Source organism: Cydia strobilella, chromosome 26 (assembly GCF_947568885.1).
Source record: "Cydia strobilella chromosome 26, ilCydStro3.1, whole genome shotgun sequence".
In the NCBI taxonomy this organism is placed as follows: Eukaryota; Metazoa; Arthropoda; class Insecta; order Lepidoptera; family Tortricidae; genus Cydia; species Cydia strobilella.
Genome location: NC_086066.1, coordinates 6,527,911 through 6,546,346, shown reverse-complemented (window position 1 = coordinate 6,546,346; position 18,436 = coordinate 6,527,911). Strand labels below are relative to the sequence as shown.

General features: G+C 37.1%; 1 protein-coding gene across 3 annotated transcripts in view; it reads right to left on the bottom strand.

Moving 5' to 3' along the window:
• Positions 1 to 18,436, bottom strand: part of LOC134753283 (cyclin G) — a 42,724-nt gene that overhangs the window by 13,879 nt on the left and 10,409 nt on the right. The gene's annotated exons all lie outside the window — the stretch shown is intronic.

Genomic DNA, 18,436 nt, shown 5'->3' with positions numbered 1-18,436 from the left:
ATATTTAAAACATGAATATGACGATATGATCAATGTAGAGAGTCAGTCAACCAGTGTCATCGTGAATATTATGTTACATTATTTATTATTATTCTTAAGCGCTACCTTGTTGTTAACATTGAGAACAAAACAAAGCAATGGCAATGGACTTTGACAATAGAAAAAAACTAAATGATATATTAACCCGCGTTTCACATGTTTTTACAAAAGATTTGTATCGCTATACCTACTACCTACATTCAGACTGAAAACAATATAAATATAAGCAATAATGACTAGATATTCTAGTCGAGAATATTACAAGTCGAAATGATATTTTTAGGATAACAACTTGTCTGAAATCAGGTTGCGTATAAAATAAGTTAGTTATTTTGGTCACCTGGAAGGTCCTGGAGGCTTATTCTAATTGTAATAACAGGTTATTGAGTTTGGTCTGGATTTGTTATGGATATAATATGAGGTATTTTCTATAAAAAGGGACCTTATTGTCGATGGCGCTTACGCCATCATTAACGATGCTCCGATATAAATACAATGCCGCGCGACGCTGTGCGGCGTAAACGCCATCGCCATCGACAATAAGGTCCCTTTTCATAAAAAATGCCCCATCCCATATGTCACGTGTCAAAAGTGTTATTGTAGTCATAATTCATATTTAGTCGCTTAGCCACTTCTGATGCTTCGATGCTGACTGTATATTCGATTTATGTTTCGTAACGCATGACATTGACAGTACGAAGACTACGAAGGTTATTTAGATTGTGAAATATAAAAATAATCTCACCAAAACAAGAAATCATCGTTATATTTGTTATTTTATTTTATTTACACTATCAAAGCGTCAGTTTGTCGCACAATCTGCTTTGTTATGTATAGAAGAGGGTCCAATTTAGCTTAAACATATTGGATGATAAAATATTCTTCATAATAAGATTAAAGTTGTTGACAGATGTTGAATTTTATCTAAATCTAGTTAAATAGATATAAAAATGGCACCATTCGATTCCTTACATTTTATTAAAAAAATATTGTATAGCAACAATATACATAAGCGCAATATTTCACGCCTCTATTGTTAGAGTGCGTGTTCAGATATTTTTGAGCACCTCGACTGTGCATTACTGACTACGTGATGATTTCCTCGTGTACGATTGACCTAATTATCACGGCGCATCATATCATTCATATCAGTTACAATTACAATGTACAACGGTTTAGCTACGCAATGGTTGATGTTGATTATCACGGGTTTACGCAATGAGGGCGAAGACCGGACGGCGTGATATGGGGCATTTTCTATGAAAAGGGACCTTATTGTCGATGGCGCTTACGCCGCACAGCGTCGCGCGGCATTGTATTTATATCGGAGCATCGTTTATAATGGCGTCTTTTTATAGAAAATACCACATATTAACGCTCTTCTTCTTATGGTAATTTCTAATCATAACTTGAGATTAGGGTTAAAAATTCTCGAAAAAATCAAATCGTTTTTTTTTTCAGGACGTTTTGAAATTTTCGTTTTTTTCTGTATTTTTCAGTTTTTATCGGAAAAATATAGACACTAAGTGACATTGTTTTTTTTTTCGAGTAAAACTGAAAAAAAAAACATGGCTTTTAGAAAAAATACGGGAATTCTTCCGGGTTTTACAACCCTAAGGGGTTGAAAATTCTCGAAAAAATCAAATCGTTTTTTTCAGGACGTTTTGAAATTTTCGTTTTTTCTGTATTTTTCAGTTTTTATCGGAAAAATATAGGCACAAGTGACATTGTTTTTTTCCGATTAAAACTGAAAAAAAACATGGCTTTTAGAAAAAAACGGGAATTTTTCCGGGTTTTTTCAACCCTTCTTAAGATAAGCATTTGACCACAATCTCATCTGACCGTTTAGCATGAGGTGCGTTCTCGCGCGCGAGATCGCAACAGAACTGATGCTAGCAGGGTGGTAAGTGCCGATGCATTCTAGGATGGAACTAGCTTGATAGAAAATCGAATCAAATGCCACTAATTGGCCTAGGCGTATCTCATCTTATTAGAAAAATTACAAAAAATAATGATTCAGATTCAGATTCAGATATTTATTAATAAAATTTAGTATTTTACACGTCATTTTCAGTATAATAAATAGTTATATTAAATTATCACTAATTAATTTACATTTTTAGTATACATTTTACAAATATAGGTACTTAACTTACGTATCTTTTTTTATGTGGTTGGGTTGGCTGCCCTACTGACAAAGTCGTCGATGGTATAGCACGCCAGTTCAGTTAAGAGTGCCCTGAGTTTTTTTTCGAATGTTGTATCGCTTGCATCAATTATTTCGGCAGGAAGCGAGTTGTACAATTTTGCCCCAACAACAGCGAGTGACTTTCTAGATTTAGCTAGTTTACATTGTGGGACAACTAAAAGGGGTCTCCGTCGGGTGCTTCTTTCCCTGGTAGTAGAGGAGACATAGTTGTGTAGATTTGCACTTGGAAGCGTAAGTATTTTCAATTCTTTAAATAATTCTTTTGCAGGATGGTCGTGACACTTTCCTGTTATGATCCTTACTGCGCGCTTCTGCATTTTAAAGGGTCTGTCACGATCAGCTGCCAGGCCCCACAGGTCTACACTTTGCGTTAGTATTGAATGGAAATATCCATAGTACGCCTTAAGTAAGTTAACGCGCGATAGGGTAGGCGCGAGTCTGGATAAGGCATAGCACGCTGATGCTAGCCTGTCACACATAGACTCAATGTGAGGGGACCACGTGAGGCCGGCGTCCATCGTGATGACAATGAACTTATGTCATTTTATCTGACTCGGAACTACCTACAGAAGACACCAAAAGCTTTTATTATAAAAATCTTACTGAAACATGCATTTCAAAGTTACCGGAGTTAATAATTCGGGAATTGTTTGTTTCCTAAAACCAATCCAATAACGTAATACTTTCATAGAAATTTGACATGAATGATGACATTGTCATAATTTCAAATTATCATAATAATAATTTTCATAATTTGTCGTTGCAAATGCTGTGCAGTTAGCTCGGTCAGACTCAACATTATTCTTAAATACCAAGATTTCTCTATAAAATGTTTGAAGACGATATCATAACTTCATAAGTTTGCTATTTCGTTTTCCGAAGCTTTTCTTACTAGTAATGCGTGACCTCTGAATGATGTAACAAGCGTTAAGTCCCCCACTTTTGTACCGTCGCCCACATTTAACTGACTTTAAACCTTATTACCAAAAAATAAGGTACACCGACAGTCAACGAAGATGTTGCTGCGATCTAAACTAACCATATCGGACGGTTGCCAAATGTACCGTTATTCTAAACTCAACTTCACCAAGACAAAGATAAGTTAGAACTACAAACACTCGCAATTGTTATGAGTCTCTGGGCCAAGTTATATTAGGTTCAGTAGTTTTAATATGAATGCTACGCCTGAGATCTTCGCGTAAAGAATTTAAATGATTTCCACATTTTGGCTGCGGTGTCGTCATACGTCTTACTATAAGGGTACGATTTCACAATCATGTATGATACCAAAGATAGATATAACTCCGTAATAGATGGATACAGTCTAAGGAAAAAACGTGCCTCGATAATCAAGAAAATTTGATTCTCGTTCAGAGGGCGCTACTAGTTTTGGCGTACAGTCGTATAGATAGCGTTGACGGTTTCGTTTGTTATTTAACAATTTTAACGCATATCAGTGAAAGAACATGGGTCAAAATCATCAAAATAATAAATGCAAATAAAAAAAATCATTTATCTATATTTAAATACATTTTATCGTATTTTTACAAATCTTCAATTTTAGTTTTAAAGTGTGTCGACAGATGGCAGTGAATTTACTGGGGTTACAAAATTTACTATGACAGTACCGCTCTAGTATAAGTTACTCTATGATGATACGCACATTTTAATTTACTGGATTGGTTAATCTGTTGAAATCCGTAACTTGAAATTGTTCATAGATTTGTTGTTGTAATGTAACCTTGTTATTTGTATTATATTATAATACAAATAAGAACCGCTGTTTTTACTTGTATAAGACGCACTGTTATAGTAGCAATAACACACAGTTTTTTAAGAGTTCCGTACCCAAAGGGTAAAAACGGGACTACTAAGACTCCGCTGTCCGTCTGTCTGCCACCAGGCTGTATCTTATGAACCGCGATAGCTAGACAGTATTTTCACAGATGATGTATTACTGTTGCCGCTATAACAACAAATACTAAAAAGTACGGAACCCTCAGTGGGCGAGTCCGACTCTTACTTGGCCGGTTTTTAACATCACTGGCCATTTCATAGTGCATACCTTAATTATTATTTATTCCACATGACTGAAAAATAAACTGAACTTCAACGCTTACATAATATTGACTTTACTACATGTGTACTAAGGTCCTTTTTCCACAAACGTCACATAACGATAACACGTGCACTTTCACTATTCCAGCTATGCGAGTAAACAGTAAATCATAACAGCAGTAAGCTGTCAATTAGGTGCGCGAGAGTTTAATGGCGCACAACATTTGGGTTCTCACACGAAACCCGCTACCAGTAAACATAAACAACTTGGAATTCTGTAATAATAGTAGTAAACTAACTTTGGTAAACCGAATAGTGTATATAATTAGGTTTACGATTGTCATAATGAATTGTAGAATGCTTTTTACTGGTTTTTATTCTTATGTTATAACTGTACATTACAATTTATGGCTGCGTTTTTTTGGACGCAAAAGATGAATAGATTTTTTATGTGTTCGAAAAATCACTATAATGTATGCCTATATGATTTAAAAATATCATTAAATTCTCTAAAATCTCATAATGACATCGGGCTTTAAACAAAATTGCGTGGAAGTTTTTAAAACAAACACTCGAATACATGAGAGTTCTGAAAAAAAAAAAATAACAAACTTTATGACGCATGTTATAGCCATGTATTTAATAAATTCACGAAGATAACAGCCCCCGTTTTCAAAAACAATCCAACTTTCTCTAAAGCCATATGTTTAGTCAATATCGTTTTAATTTCGCGCACTAATTTAGTATCAAACCACACAAAGAATAACAAACGATAAGAGAAATTCTGTTATGTTAGGTATTTATAAGCGTAACGTTATTATTTAATTATACCTAAGTGTCACGACTCAATAACGGTTTTAACGTATTCTTTACTGGCGAGTTATGGCACTTTTTAGGTACATAAACTACCAAGATTAATTATCTTTATTATTGACTCTTCTATCGGAGATTCATCTTGCGTAAGACAGTTTCCACAAATGTGTAGATTTCCACAGACCATACCGCAAATACTTTCCAATTCGGCATACTTTATTAATTTACATACTAGCTTGACCCACATAGTGAAGCCCAAGAAAATGATTTATTTTAAACTACGTTAAAGGAAACTGACTATCAGAGTCCGTCCGAACTGTCAAATTTTTGTTCTAACTGACAGGCCGATATCGTCCAGCGGACTGATAGTCAGTGGGCCCCTTAATATTAGATTGGTTATCTATTTTTATTGGCACTTAATCGTCCATCGATATAGTATATTCTGGTATGTAATTTGTGTGTACCGTTATAATGTCTTTACATAACTATTGTTAACTTTCTATTCAATCTTATGCGCGCATAGTAAGTAGTAACATACATGTTCATGCAACATAAACCTAATAAAATGGCGTTGGGATTTTTATATGGTAATAAATTTAATTTTTATTAGAGATTACGTCACACAAGCCCTACGCAATTATGTAAAAAGAAATTTAAAGATGAAAAAATCATATTAAGAATCAAAATATGAAGATCGTGTTACATTTACGACTGTATATTTGAAAATAGGACAGAAAATTTTCGTTTGCTCTTGAACAGCAATACCTATTTGGTGATTTTGGGACTGCTGATGAAGACTAAAATGATGGCATTTTAAACTACTTTATGAAGTAGTTTTTATGTTAAAGTTTATTTGGTATCTTTCAAAACATAATTGAACATTTTGATTGCCATTATCCCAAAATGTCACGCACAGTTGGACACAAAATGCTATCTAAAATTAGAATTTTTTTTTTCGCAACCTATTCAACGAAAGTAATAACTTGTTAAAAGTAACAAGAGTCTGTTTTTAGATAAAGATAACTTATAAACGACGGTGTCCTAACTTACGGTGCACAAACTTGGTCATTAACTGAGGCCCTAAAATCGAAACTCAAGGTTTGCCAGCGAGCTATGGAGCATAGTATATTAGGTGTTCGTAGAACTGATCGAATTAGAAACACGGAACTACGCTCCAGAACTAGAGTTGCAGATGTAGGCGTCAAGACCGCTAAGCTTAAGTGGGACTGAGCGGGACATGTCTGTCGCATGCACCCGGAAAGGTGAGCCAAAATGGTTACTGAGTGGGACCCACGGAGCACCATAGACGGTGCAGGCCGGGGTTCAGGCAGACCAAAAAGATGGCGGGATCCGCTGCTTGCTGGGCTGGTGGGGGTTTGCAAACGAGGGGAGGCCTTTGCCCAGCAGTGGGACACCAAAATAGGCTAATAAAAAATAAATAAATAAAAAACGACGTGGACGTTATTTCTTTGCAATAAGTTTAAGAATTATGGACGAGGATACCTTACTATATCTATAAAAAAGTTTTACAGTGCCGTAAAGAGAAAATTATCGTAAAAATATGCAAAACAGATACCGAACCGCAAAGTGCGACAACGCCGTTTGTCCGGAATCCACCGTTACAGCAAATTATCATACGCCACGAGAATAATGACAAAAAGACCGTTAAAGACACAAAATGGCGGACGGATCAACGTTCTAATTTCGAATCGTTCTATTTCTGGCTTAATCGGCGTGAAGTGGGCCGAGAAGGGCGGTTATAAGAAGTTTGTGAAGTTAACATCCGATTCAGTGCATGTTCAGTTTCTTGAAGAAAAATAATAAAACCGGCCAAGTGCGAGTCGGACTCGCGCACGAAGGGTTTCGTACCATTAAGCAAAAAACGGCAAAAAAAAAATCGCGTTTGTTGTATGGGAGCCCCACTTACACAGGCAACAGAAATACATCATCTGTCAAAATTTCAGCTGTCTAGCTATCACGGTTCATGAGATACAGCCTGGTGACAGACGGACAGTGAAGTCTTAGTAATAGGGTCCCGTTTTTTACCCTTTGGCTACGGAACCCTAAAAATAGCTTATTTGGTGACTAGATACAGAAGTCTAATAGAAGGAGTATATTGACATCAGGATAAAAACTAGTGTCTTTCCATCAGATAACCCTTGCTGCTTCATGTGCACAAAAATACCTTTGTGTCAGAAAGGAACATAACGACCCTTTTCTGGTGCAAAGCCACATATTGCGATATAATTAGGTATTATTTCGAAAAAATATTCATTAGGAGTGCCCCCATTAAAGTGATTTTATTAATTATCAGAGTAGCAGTAATTTCTGCAGAAATGCAGATGTTAAAAACCGGCCAAGTGCGAGTCGGACTCGCGCACCGATGGTTCCGTACTTTTTAGTATTTGTTGTTATAGCGGCAACAGAAATACATCTGTGAAAATTTCAGCTACCACGGTTCATGAGATACAGCCTGGCGACAGACAGACAGACGGACAGCGGAGTCTTAGTAATAGGGTCCCGTTTTTACCCTTTGGGTACGGAACCCTAATAAAAAGAACGTCCACTAATATTTATACTGTAAGCCATTAATTGCGTAATTGGAACTATTTAATTATTGTGGTGTCCGCTTACTATAATACTTTCCACGTGTAAGGACTAAGGCTATGTATAGGTAACAGCCATATTAGGTAATATAGGTATGTGTGTGTGTATACCTATATATGGGTGTATGAATGATCGTCACACGGCCGGGCAACACGTGATAAATGTGATTAGACAGATAAGGACTGAGAATAGATATCTAAATCAATAGTTATGTACCTACGTATTTAGTAAGTTTATGTTGGAAGGGTTTTTATAATGATAAATATTAATAAAAACGTTTAGTCTGTCTTTTGCAATATATCTTCATTGAAAAAAAAAATACTGAAACCAAAGGGGTTTCTTTTACGTCATTTGACAATTCAATCAAATTTCATTCAAATGTCATTTGTCATTACAATCAAATATATAAAAATCCACGTTACGGGATAAGGCGAGGCCAAAGAAGAATCTTATTAAAAAAATAACCGCCCAAGTGCGAAATTGCCTATTACGCAAAAAACGGCAAAAAATTACGTTTGTTGTATGGGAGCCCCCCTTAAATATTTATTTTATTCTGTTTTTAGTATTTGTTGTTATAGCGGCAACAGAAATACATCATCTGTGAAAATGTCAACTGTCTACCTATCACGGTTCATGAGATACAGCCTGGTGACAGACGGACAGACAGCGGAGTCCTAGTAATAGGGTCCCGTTTTATCCTTTGGGTACGGAACCCTAAAAATCTACGTTACGGGATGAGGCGAGGCCAAAGAAGAATCTTATTGAAAAAAAAAAACATGACAAAATACTTTGTAAATACCAGCGTTCGTTCGTTACCATGTATGGTATGATAACAGATAACGCCCACGGGCGTAACCGAGGTTACACCCATGACAACTGGCAACAGTGTCCTCGTTAAAACTGCCGAATACGAGAGATCGGCTAGTTTTAACTTCCTAAATCAAAAGAAATAGATATTTGGGGACATTCTTACACAGATCGACCTTAGCCCCAGACTAAAGGGACCACGAATTAATAAAGTCCGTGAAAGGGACTGACTATTGTTAACAGCAAAACGCACTAGCACAGAATAACTAATAGTACTACCGTACAGAAAATTCACTCCTTTACAAAAGCCAGATTTAGGTATAAAATTATACCTACACTCGCCGTCCGCAAGCAAAATTGAAACTTATAACCGCGCACGAACCGTGAATCTTCTTTGCGCGCCGCAGTTTTATGACCGAGCTGTGAGTGTCGGCACGGGGTTGTCACATGACAAGTTTTTGTACCTATACCTACTGATTTATTATTTTTAAGATAAATATGTAGGAATTACAAACGTTGATTCTGTAAACATTTTTAGCCGGAGATAGTATGTCTGATTCTCACGAAAGTAGGTAGGCCTTAGCCGTATTCCTTTGAAAATATGTCGGTCAGCTCCTAATATTGTTTCTGGGCGACCAATATTCAATATGTTTGTTTATTTTAACTAACTATTACAAGTAAAGACTTCGGTAACTTAAGATTTTCAATTTTGCGCGAACGCCACTTGACACGACTATCGTGCGAGCCGAGCGGCAGCCCACTGCCATACAACCTGCCCGGGCGGTGCGCCGGCCAAATATACCTAAACTGCATAGTGACACCCCCCTGGCACTAGGTCTTGAATAAACGATTTATTTTAACTCGATACACAACAATGCTTCACCGATGCTTCCGTGGATCCGGCGCCAAGCCATCTTGACAGCTCGCGCTCATGACAACCGGCCTGTCAGTTAGGGGCGCGTTCCGAACTCCGCTAACACTATCAGTCCGGTTAGAACAAAAATTTGACAGTTCCGAACGACTGACAGGCCGATATCGTCCGGCGGACTGGTAATCAGTGGGCCAGTTAAGGGGATCCCATCCCCCATTGACCTTCGATTTGAATCCCTTAGTTTTCTAATGTTTTTTGTAGCTTATCATATTAACAGCAACGGATTTTAGCAATATAGTATCCCATATTTACTTCAAAGTTCATTGTTTTCCAAATATTTGGCATCAAAGTTGAACAATTTTAGGCCAAAGAACTGGTTTTCTGGCCATAACTTTTGTGTTAATTAGTTTAAAATTAAAACCGTAGACAAATTTTTAGACACGTCTAAGACAAACCCAAATATGTAGATTTCGTATAAGTAAGATCTTTCACAGCAATCAAGATACGAAAAAAGTGTTTTTTTAGACAATGTTTAAAACAATCATAAATAAATAAATATTAATTTTTTTCACAATCCGGTAGACAAAAATGGAGATAAAAGATTGAAGAACCGATAGCCGCTTGTCTTATAATTCTATATGTAGTGCAAAAGTAGGAGATACGATTCAAAACTTGTCAAAAATCGATGAAAACCTCAGGTAGCCCCTTAAGCAAAACTTTACTAGGCGTTGATCGATATGTATACATACTTATATAGGTACTCGGAACATCCATAACTGAGGAACAAATTATTCGTGATGAACACACAAATAAATGGGGCATTTTCTATGAAAAGGGACCTTATTGTCGATGGCGCTTACGCCGCACAGCGTCGCGCGGCATTGTATTTATATCGGAGCATCGTTTATAACGGCCGTCTGTCTGTCTGTAACCAGACTGTATCTCATGAACCGTGATAGCTAGAGCTTCTGTTGCCGCTATAACAACAAATACTAAAAAGTACGGAACCCTCGGTGCGCGAGTCCGACTCGCACTTGTCCGGTTTTTTTAATAATGCGTTGTCTCTGTAGCCTTTACAGACTATTGTGTTAGAGAAAAGAAAAGGTGAAATTATTCTCAAACTGAGTTGATAGTATCCACGCGCGTTTCTCCTCAGTCACGCTTCGTTATTCGCCGTTTTATGCGTTAACAGTGCTACTGATTTACAAAGTAGGAATTAGCTTTTTTTGAGATCAAGAAAAAAAATTACAAGTGTATAAGTCTTAAGTGCCCTTGTGGTGCTACACCTAAATTAAAATGACAAAAGGTTTGAAAAACAGCTTTGCTATATGCTAATCAGGTACAATCATTGACATATATCTAAAGACGGGCCTTCCGGGCACTAAGAATGGTGCTAGTACTGCTAGTTCAGCGGTGTCACTCATGACTCACGAATTCGAGCCAATCGAGCAGTCTAACGCAACTAGTTGCGACCAATCGCACGCGTGATGCGAACCCATCAACCAATCGTATTGTGGCGTTAGAATGCACGATCAGGGATGTTGCGGATGCCGATCTTTTGACATCCGCGGATGCGGATTTTTAAAGGCTCACATCCGCGGATACGGATGCGGATGTCGAGATTAGGCACATAAAAAACGTCAAATATTACACTTTAGTAATTTTTATTTAAAAAAAAGAAACTTAGTATTTGAACAAGAATATAGGTGCCGCACAATCGCATTTGGGGCTGCTGTGCCCCGAAGCCTTTTTGGCACAGACATCAGCTGAGCCACCTTCCCTTTCAATTAGTTTGTAAGCATTATCGTGTACTTTTATTATGTACCTATGTTACAACTTCTTGAATAAACGTATTTTATTATTATTATTACTATAGTAAAGTCCAAATAAAACAAACTTTTCACTTCTTGTCTGTCGCTGTCCGTCATAGGCTAAGTGCTCGATCGACGAATCACAAAAACGAAACGAGATTCCTATTGGCTAATGACGAAATTACCTAGCACTCATGCCGCCGCTAAGACGTTCCTGTACCTACATGTTCCACATCCGCATCCGCGTTAAGCTCCGCATCGATTTTATGCGGATGCGGATGTTGAAAATATTGCGGAAGTTCCGCGGTTGCGGATGCCTCGAAATCGTGTGCGTGACACCACTGTACTGACCCCATTCTTATTGGCCCGTCTTTAGATATGTGTCAATGGGTACAATAACAAACTGGCTCCAAGGCCATGAAGACCACTCGTACGCGCACAGCCTCGTTTTAAATCGATAACTGCCTGTGCTGATAACGTGCGAGGTTCCTAATGGGTTAACTCACAAGTCACAGGTTTATAATGGAACTTCAAAATGTTTGCTACTGTGAACTTTGTAATTAACATAAATAAATGGGAATTAAAGTCAGCAAGAAAAGTAATTACGTGAAGTGCACAGGACTCATGGTTATACTCTGATTTGTAATTAGATTCCAAAAAACTAACCTCACTCAGATCCTTTTTCTTTCGTAATAATGGAAAATATGTAAAGAAGTAAACTCAAATTTCCCTTTTGCATACTCTAGCATTTAAAATAAATATAGATGTATCCTTTTAGCATTGTTTAGTTTCTTAAAACATACGGAAAATAGAAAAAGTGAGGTTAGTTTTTTGGAATCTAATTACAAATCAGAGTATAGATGGTTACCTCTACCGCTGAATCAGTTTAGGTAAAATTTTGTATGGAGTTAGCTTAAGAGGCCGTAGTCGATTTTGAAGCAAAAATTTAAAATTGATAGATTTAGTCGTTGAAATTATACACGTTTTGTTACGTCATATCTAAATAACAAGTATTGGTTTCTATTAGCACGTTTTCTCATCTTGCCTTTTAATAATGGGGTCGCGAGCGTGGGTCACCGGTAATATATGAAAAGAAGGGGCAGTTTTTAAAAATTCATAAAAAATGTAGGGTGGTAAATTATACAAATTGATGTATAAGAATAGTTTCAGCAAATGTTGTAGATTGTTTAAGTATAAAAATTACGCTGAAATTAAGTCGATTTTCAGAGAAATTGTCACTTGTTTTGAAGTAATTTCTGGAGAAAATTTATTTCGTCTAACTTTCATTTAAGTAGTCATCAAAGTCATAATAATAAAAATGTAGTCTGATAAACGTCAAGTACAGGATATGTGTAATACAAAATTACCATGTTTAGCCGTCCATACTTTACGAAATTTACAAATAAGAGCGACAAAGTCAGTGCTTTACGCGCGTTTACCTAAACGTCCATCAGAAAAGCAAACATTACTAATTTAATGAGTCTGTTTTCAAAAGATTGATCTGATAAAAGGTAAGATAAGAAGACGTGCTAATAAAAACCAGTACTTGTTATTTCAATTAGGTAACAAAAGGTGTACAATTTCACCGACAAAATCTATCAATTTTACATTTTTGCGACTAAAATCGACACCGGCCTCTTAAGGTTAAGGCCTGGGGAAGGAGATAGGATAGTTTTTATTAGGGTTCCGTACCCAAAGGGTAGAAAGGGACCCTATTACTAAGACTCCGCTGTCTGTCTGTCACCAGGCTGTATCGCATGAACCGTGATAGCTAGACAGTTGAAATTTTCACAGATGATGTATTTCTGTTGCCGCTATAACAACGAATACTAAAAAGTACGGAATCCTCGGTGCGCGAGTCCGACTCGCACTTGGCCGGTTTTTTTATGTGAAACTAGTATCCTTGCGGTGTTTCTTAGAAATGTTTGATAAAAATCGATGAAGCAGTTTGAACAGTATCAGCTCTTTTCAAAAATGATTTAAGGCATTATTGGTATAAAATGGATTTTGTTTGGCATAATGCGTAGCGGGTTTATAAAATGTTTAATTTAATAGTTATTTAATCATCATCATCATTCCACGCAGACGAAGTCCAAGTAATTCAAAGGTCTGTGTCTCACGGAAGTTTTGTTTTTAAAACAAGTTTTGAACAGATCATTTTGGGCACATCGTCCGCGTAGTTATTTGCAGACTGACACGTAAACCAAGGCCGGCACCGGCAGCTGTCCGTTTTACCGTCTGTGCGTCAGTTATTTTCGAACCCATCTGAACTTGGGGCCTCGTCAAGGTCTAGTGTGATGTAATTTATGATTTAATCGGTACTTGATAAAAAGTATCTATCATTTGTGATCGTTCTGGTTAGAGAATAGGTTTAAAAAAATGGCCAAGCGAAAATGATTCTTGAAGTCACGTCATTAGGTGGTTTTTATCAATAAATTAGGTATTCGGAGCGCGTATTTTAAAAACTGTTTACCTCTACATAAAAACTAGTTAGACATTGTTATAATATTCAACATGTGTCAAGTACCCAATTTCGCTAATAGCTCTTTAGTAATAAGATCCAATTTGGTCTAATCTAGTAAATAACAACTAAAGCCCGTCTAACTATTAAGCTAACTTTACACCGGTTTCAATAGAAAGTGTGGGAGTGTCATTATACCTAAACGTCATATAATCACAGTATTAACACATTCACTCCAAGCGACCCGCTAGGCGGGTCAAACCCTACAAACGGGTAAACCCGCGTGGCTACGCTCGAAGCGCGTAGCTCGCGCTGGCAGTGAACGTGTAAATAATGACATTGCCATGCTTTTTCATTTCAAATGCCATGCAGTTATTAAATTATTTTAAAACGGGTCACTCACGTATTATTAAGTAGAATAGCTCGTCAACAGAATAGTCGTTTAAAAATAATTTAATATGACTGAGTCTCACGGGAGTTTTATAGCCATGCAGAGTTATCTTGGTTCCACTCTATTTAGGGACAACAACAATCGCATAGTCATTACAGTCATTAGTGTCAAGTTTATATATGCAGAAGTGAACCGCTTTTAATAGTTTTTAATTAACCTAAATAATGTTGTCAACAAGTCTAATGACTTAAACAGGCAATTGTTCTTTAAATAGGACACATTTGTTTTGCTTTAAAAAGTGTATGGTTAGTCGGTTCGTGGTAAATACGCTCATAGGGGCAACTGCGCCTACCATACAATCGTTAAGGTTCAGAGACCCTCACGACTTTCCTTAGGTACCCACTGGGAAAATGTTAGATTTCGCACTCTCTATATCTTGATATATGTGACGTTATTCATCAAAAGGTACCACATTGTCGCTTACCATAAGGACGAAAATTGCTTGTATCTTTATACGAAAAACCTGTCAGAGCGTCCTTATGGCAAGCGACAATGTGGTACCTTTTGCTTGAAAACGACACATATACTTACAAAACTAAATAATTCAGGGCGTCCGCTAACTAACGCGGGCGCACGCACGCGGGTGCCATTGTAGGACCGCATAGATGGTAGGATCCTATAGATGTGCTACACGAGTGCGCTTACGTAAGACGCTGCGTGCAAACAACTCGCGCGGCGGGCCCACGGTTCATTCCGATTTTGGTCGCACTTTTTAGGGTTCCGTACCCAAAGGGTAAAAACGGGACCATATTACCAAAGATAGATATAACTCCGTAATAGATGGATACAGTCTAAGGAAAAAACGTGTCTCGAAAATCACGAAAATTTGACTCTCGATCAGATGGCGCCACTAGTTTTGGCCTACACTCGTATAGAGGGCGTTGACTGTTTCGTTTGTTATTTATAATTTTAACGCATACCAGTGAAAGAACATGGGTCAAAATCATATAAAAATAATTAATGTAAATAAAAAAATAATTTATCCATATTTAAATACATTTTATCGTATTTTTATAAATCTTCATTTTTAGTTTTAAAGTGTGTCGACAGATGGCAGTGAATTTACTGGGGTTACAAAATTTACTATGACAGTACCGCTCTAGTATAAGTTACTCTATGATATTACTAAGAGTAGTAAGAGGCCGGTGTCGATTATAGTGGCAAAAATGTAAAATTGATAGATTTAGTCGGTGAAATTGTACACCTTTTCTTACCTAATTGAAATAACAAGTACTGGTTTCTATTAGCACGTCTTCTTATCTTACCTTTTATCAGATCAATTATTTGAAAACAGACTCACTAAATTAGTAATGTTTGCTTTTCTGATGGACGTTTAGGTAAACGCGCGTAAAGCACTGATTTTGTCGCTCTTATTTGTAAATTTCGTAAAGTTTGGACGGCTAAACATGGTAATTTTGTATTACACATATCCTGTACTTGACGTTTATCAGACTACATTTTTATAATTATGACTTTGAAGTAGTGTAAATTAAAGTTAAACGAAATCAATTTTCTCCAGAAATTACTTCAAAACAAATGACAATTTCTCTGAAAATCGACTTAATTTCAACGTAATTTTGATACTTAAACAATCTACAACATTTGCTGAAACTATTCTTATACATCAATTTGTATAATTTACCACAATAATTTTTTGATGAATTTTTGAAAACTGCCCCTTCTTTTCATATATTACCGGTGACGCACGCTCGCGACCTCATTATTAAAAGGCAAGATGAGAAGACGTGCGCACTAAGAAACCAATACTTGTTATTTAGATATTACGTAACAAAACGTCTGTAATTTCAACGACTAAATCTATCAATTTTAAATTTTTGCTCCAAAATCGACTACGGCCTCATAAGACTCCACTGTCCGTCTGTCTGTCACCAGGCTGTGTCTCATGAACCGTGATACCTAGGCAATTAAAATTTTCACAGATTATGTATTTCTGTTGCCGCTATAACAACAAATACTAAAAAGTAGAACCCTCGGTGGGCGAGTCCGACTCGCACTTGTCCGGTTTTTTTTTACTATTTCCAGAGCCAAATATCTATTTCGAAGCGCTGGTGGCCTAGCTGTAAGAGCGTGTGGCTTTCAATCCGGAGGTCGCGGGTTCAAACCCCGGCTCGTACCAATGTGTTTTTCGGAACTTATGTACGAAATATCATTTGATATTTACCAGTCGCTTTTCGGTGAAGGAAAACATCGTGAGGAAACCGGACTAACCCCAATAAGGCCTAGTTTTCCCTCTGGGTTGGAAGGTCAGATGGCAGTCGCTTTCGTAAAAACTAGCCTACGTCATATCTTGGGATTAGTTGTCAAGCGGACCCCAGGCTCCCATGAGCCGTGGCAAAATGCCGGGATAACGCGAGGAAGAAGAGAGCCAATTAACTATTTCACAAAGAATTCTTGACACCTAGACACCTACCATCTAGCTTACATTATATTTCTAATACTGAAATAACTGTCTTCTGGCATAAACAACACAGTTAACCTCACACCCACTCTAGATTCGTTCCTCGACACCTTGAAAACATTCACAATACATCTCTCCATCTGCAACCACTTATAGCCCATCATACAAAATTATAAAAGGTTCTAATTAGATTGAAACGTAGTGTACATTGTAATGTACATTGGGCTTTATGAGGTTAAAAGATTAAACGTACCAGCAGTACAGTAAACTGACCAATGGTGAACCTAATATCTTTGCAATAAAACAGCAAAAAAATCACGTTTGTTGTATGGGAGCCCCATTTAAATATTTATATTATTCTATTTTTAGTATTTGTTGTTATAGCGGCAACAGAAATACATCACCTGTGAAAATTTCAACTGTCTAGCTATCACGGTTCATGAGATACAGCCTGGTGACAGACAGACAGACGGACAGCGGAGTCTTAGTAATAGGGTCCCGTTTTTACCCTTTGGGTACGGAACCCTAAAAACGAATTATTGAACGATTTACGAATTACAAGTCAGACATATACTATAAAAATCCCGTGAGACAAACATATTAAAATTCTTTTAAACGGGTCACTCACGTATTATTAAGTCGAATAGCTCGACATGTTACGATCCAATTTTCGAGGATCCTCTTCACGGAGCAACGACAAGCCTTTACTGGTTTATACACGGCGCGCCCTCGATTAAAAATACGTGACCCGTTTAAAATAATTTTAATATATCAGACATATACTGTTGAAGCTTTGTGAATATTCAAGTGGTGATACAAAAACAAAAATTTGGGCAAACGTCCATGACTTTGATTCTCTATTACGCACTGTTACGTTACTTACGTTATTATGTTGTAAAAACCTTGCGTATTTAAAAAGAACGTAAGTATAATAATAATGGTTATTCTTAATACTTTGTTGCAGAACTATTGCAGGTGTAACAGGTGTTGTTTAATTTGCATGTCAGTTTTCAAACATTTGCGTCAACTATTACGTATTTTCCTGCTATAAACAAGATATGTTTGCATAGCAAAGTCAGTTTACTTTAGCCTATCTACGTTGGAAAACAATGTTAACTTTATATTAAGCAAGAACATTAGTAGTTTTAAAATTTATCACTGTAAAGAAGCGATATCTTCCCGACAACCTTTGGGACCTTTGGGTTAAACGACATAACAATATGCCGAAGACAAAGAAATCTTGACTTTTTTTTGAGATCCCTTATAATTGTATTCTAAAGGCGCCTGTACGGTCAAGGTATTTGATTTCTGTCGATTCTGTACCACCAACTTCGTTCGTACAGTCAGTCAGCATTAAATAGATAGTGACGGTCAAATATATACATACATATACAAAAAAGAAAAAAATAGGCTACGTCAGCCACCTGAGAGCTTACGACCGTCGCTCTCACTAGCCAGTACAAACCCAGTAGCCGTGGCCGAAACCGGCCAGGACAGGATGATGATGACATACATATAATCACGCCTAATATTTCCCGGAGGGGTAGGAAGAGACCAAGGATTTCCCCTTGCTACGATCCTGAACCTCTTTCGCTTCCTTCACTTTCATAACATTCCTCATACACGCTCGCCAGTTTTGTTACCATAGGAATAAGGATATGTACATATATTTGGTCTTGTCACAGTGACAATATGTAATATGATAATCTCTCCTTGACTTTTAACTATATTGAAAGTTTCTAATACATCCTAACTGCGTGTGAATTTTGATATCTTACGTCACTAGTACGGTGACGGTTTGCTTGCTAATAATTTGCGTAACTCGTCAGAATTTACATGTTTTTCATATTCGAATGTTTTTGCTTCGTTAGTTTTTATTGAAATATGGCT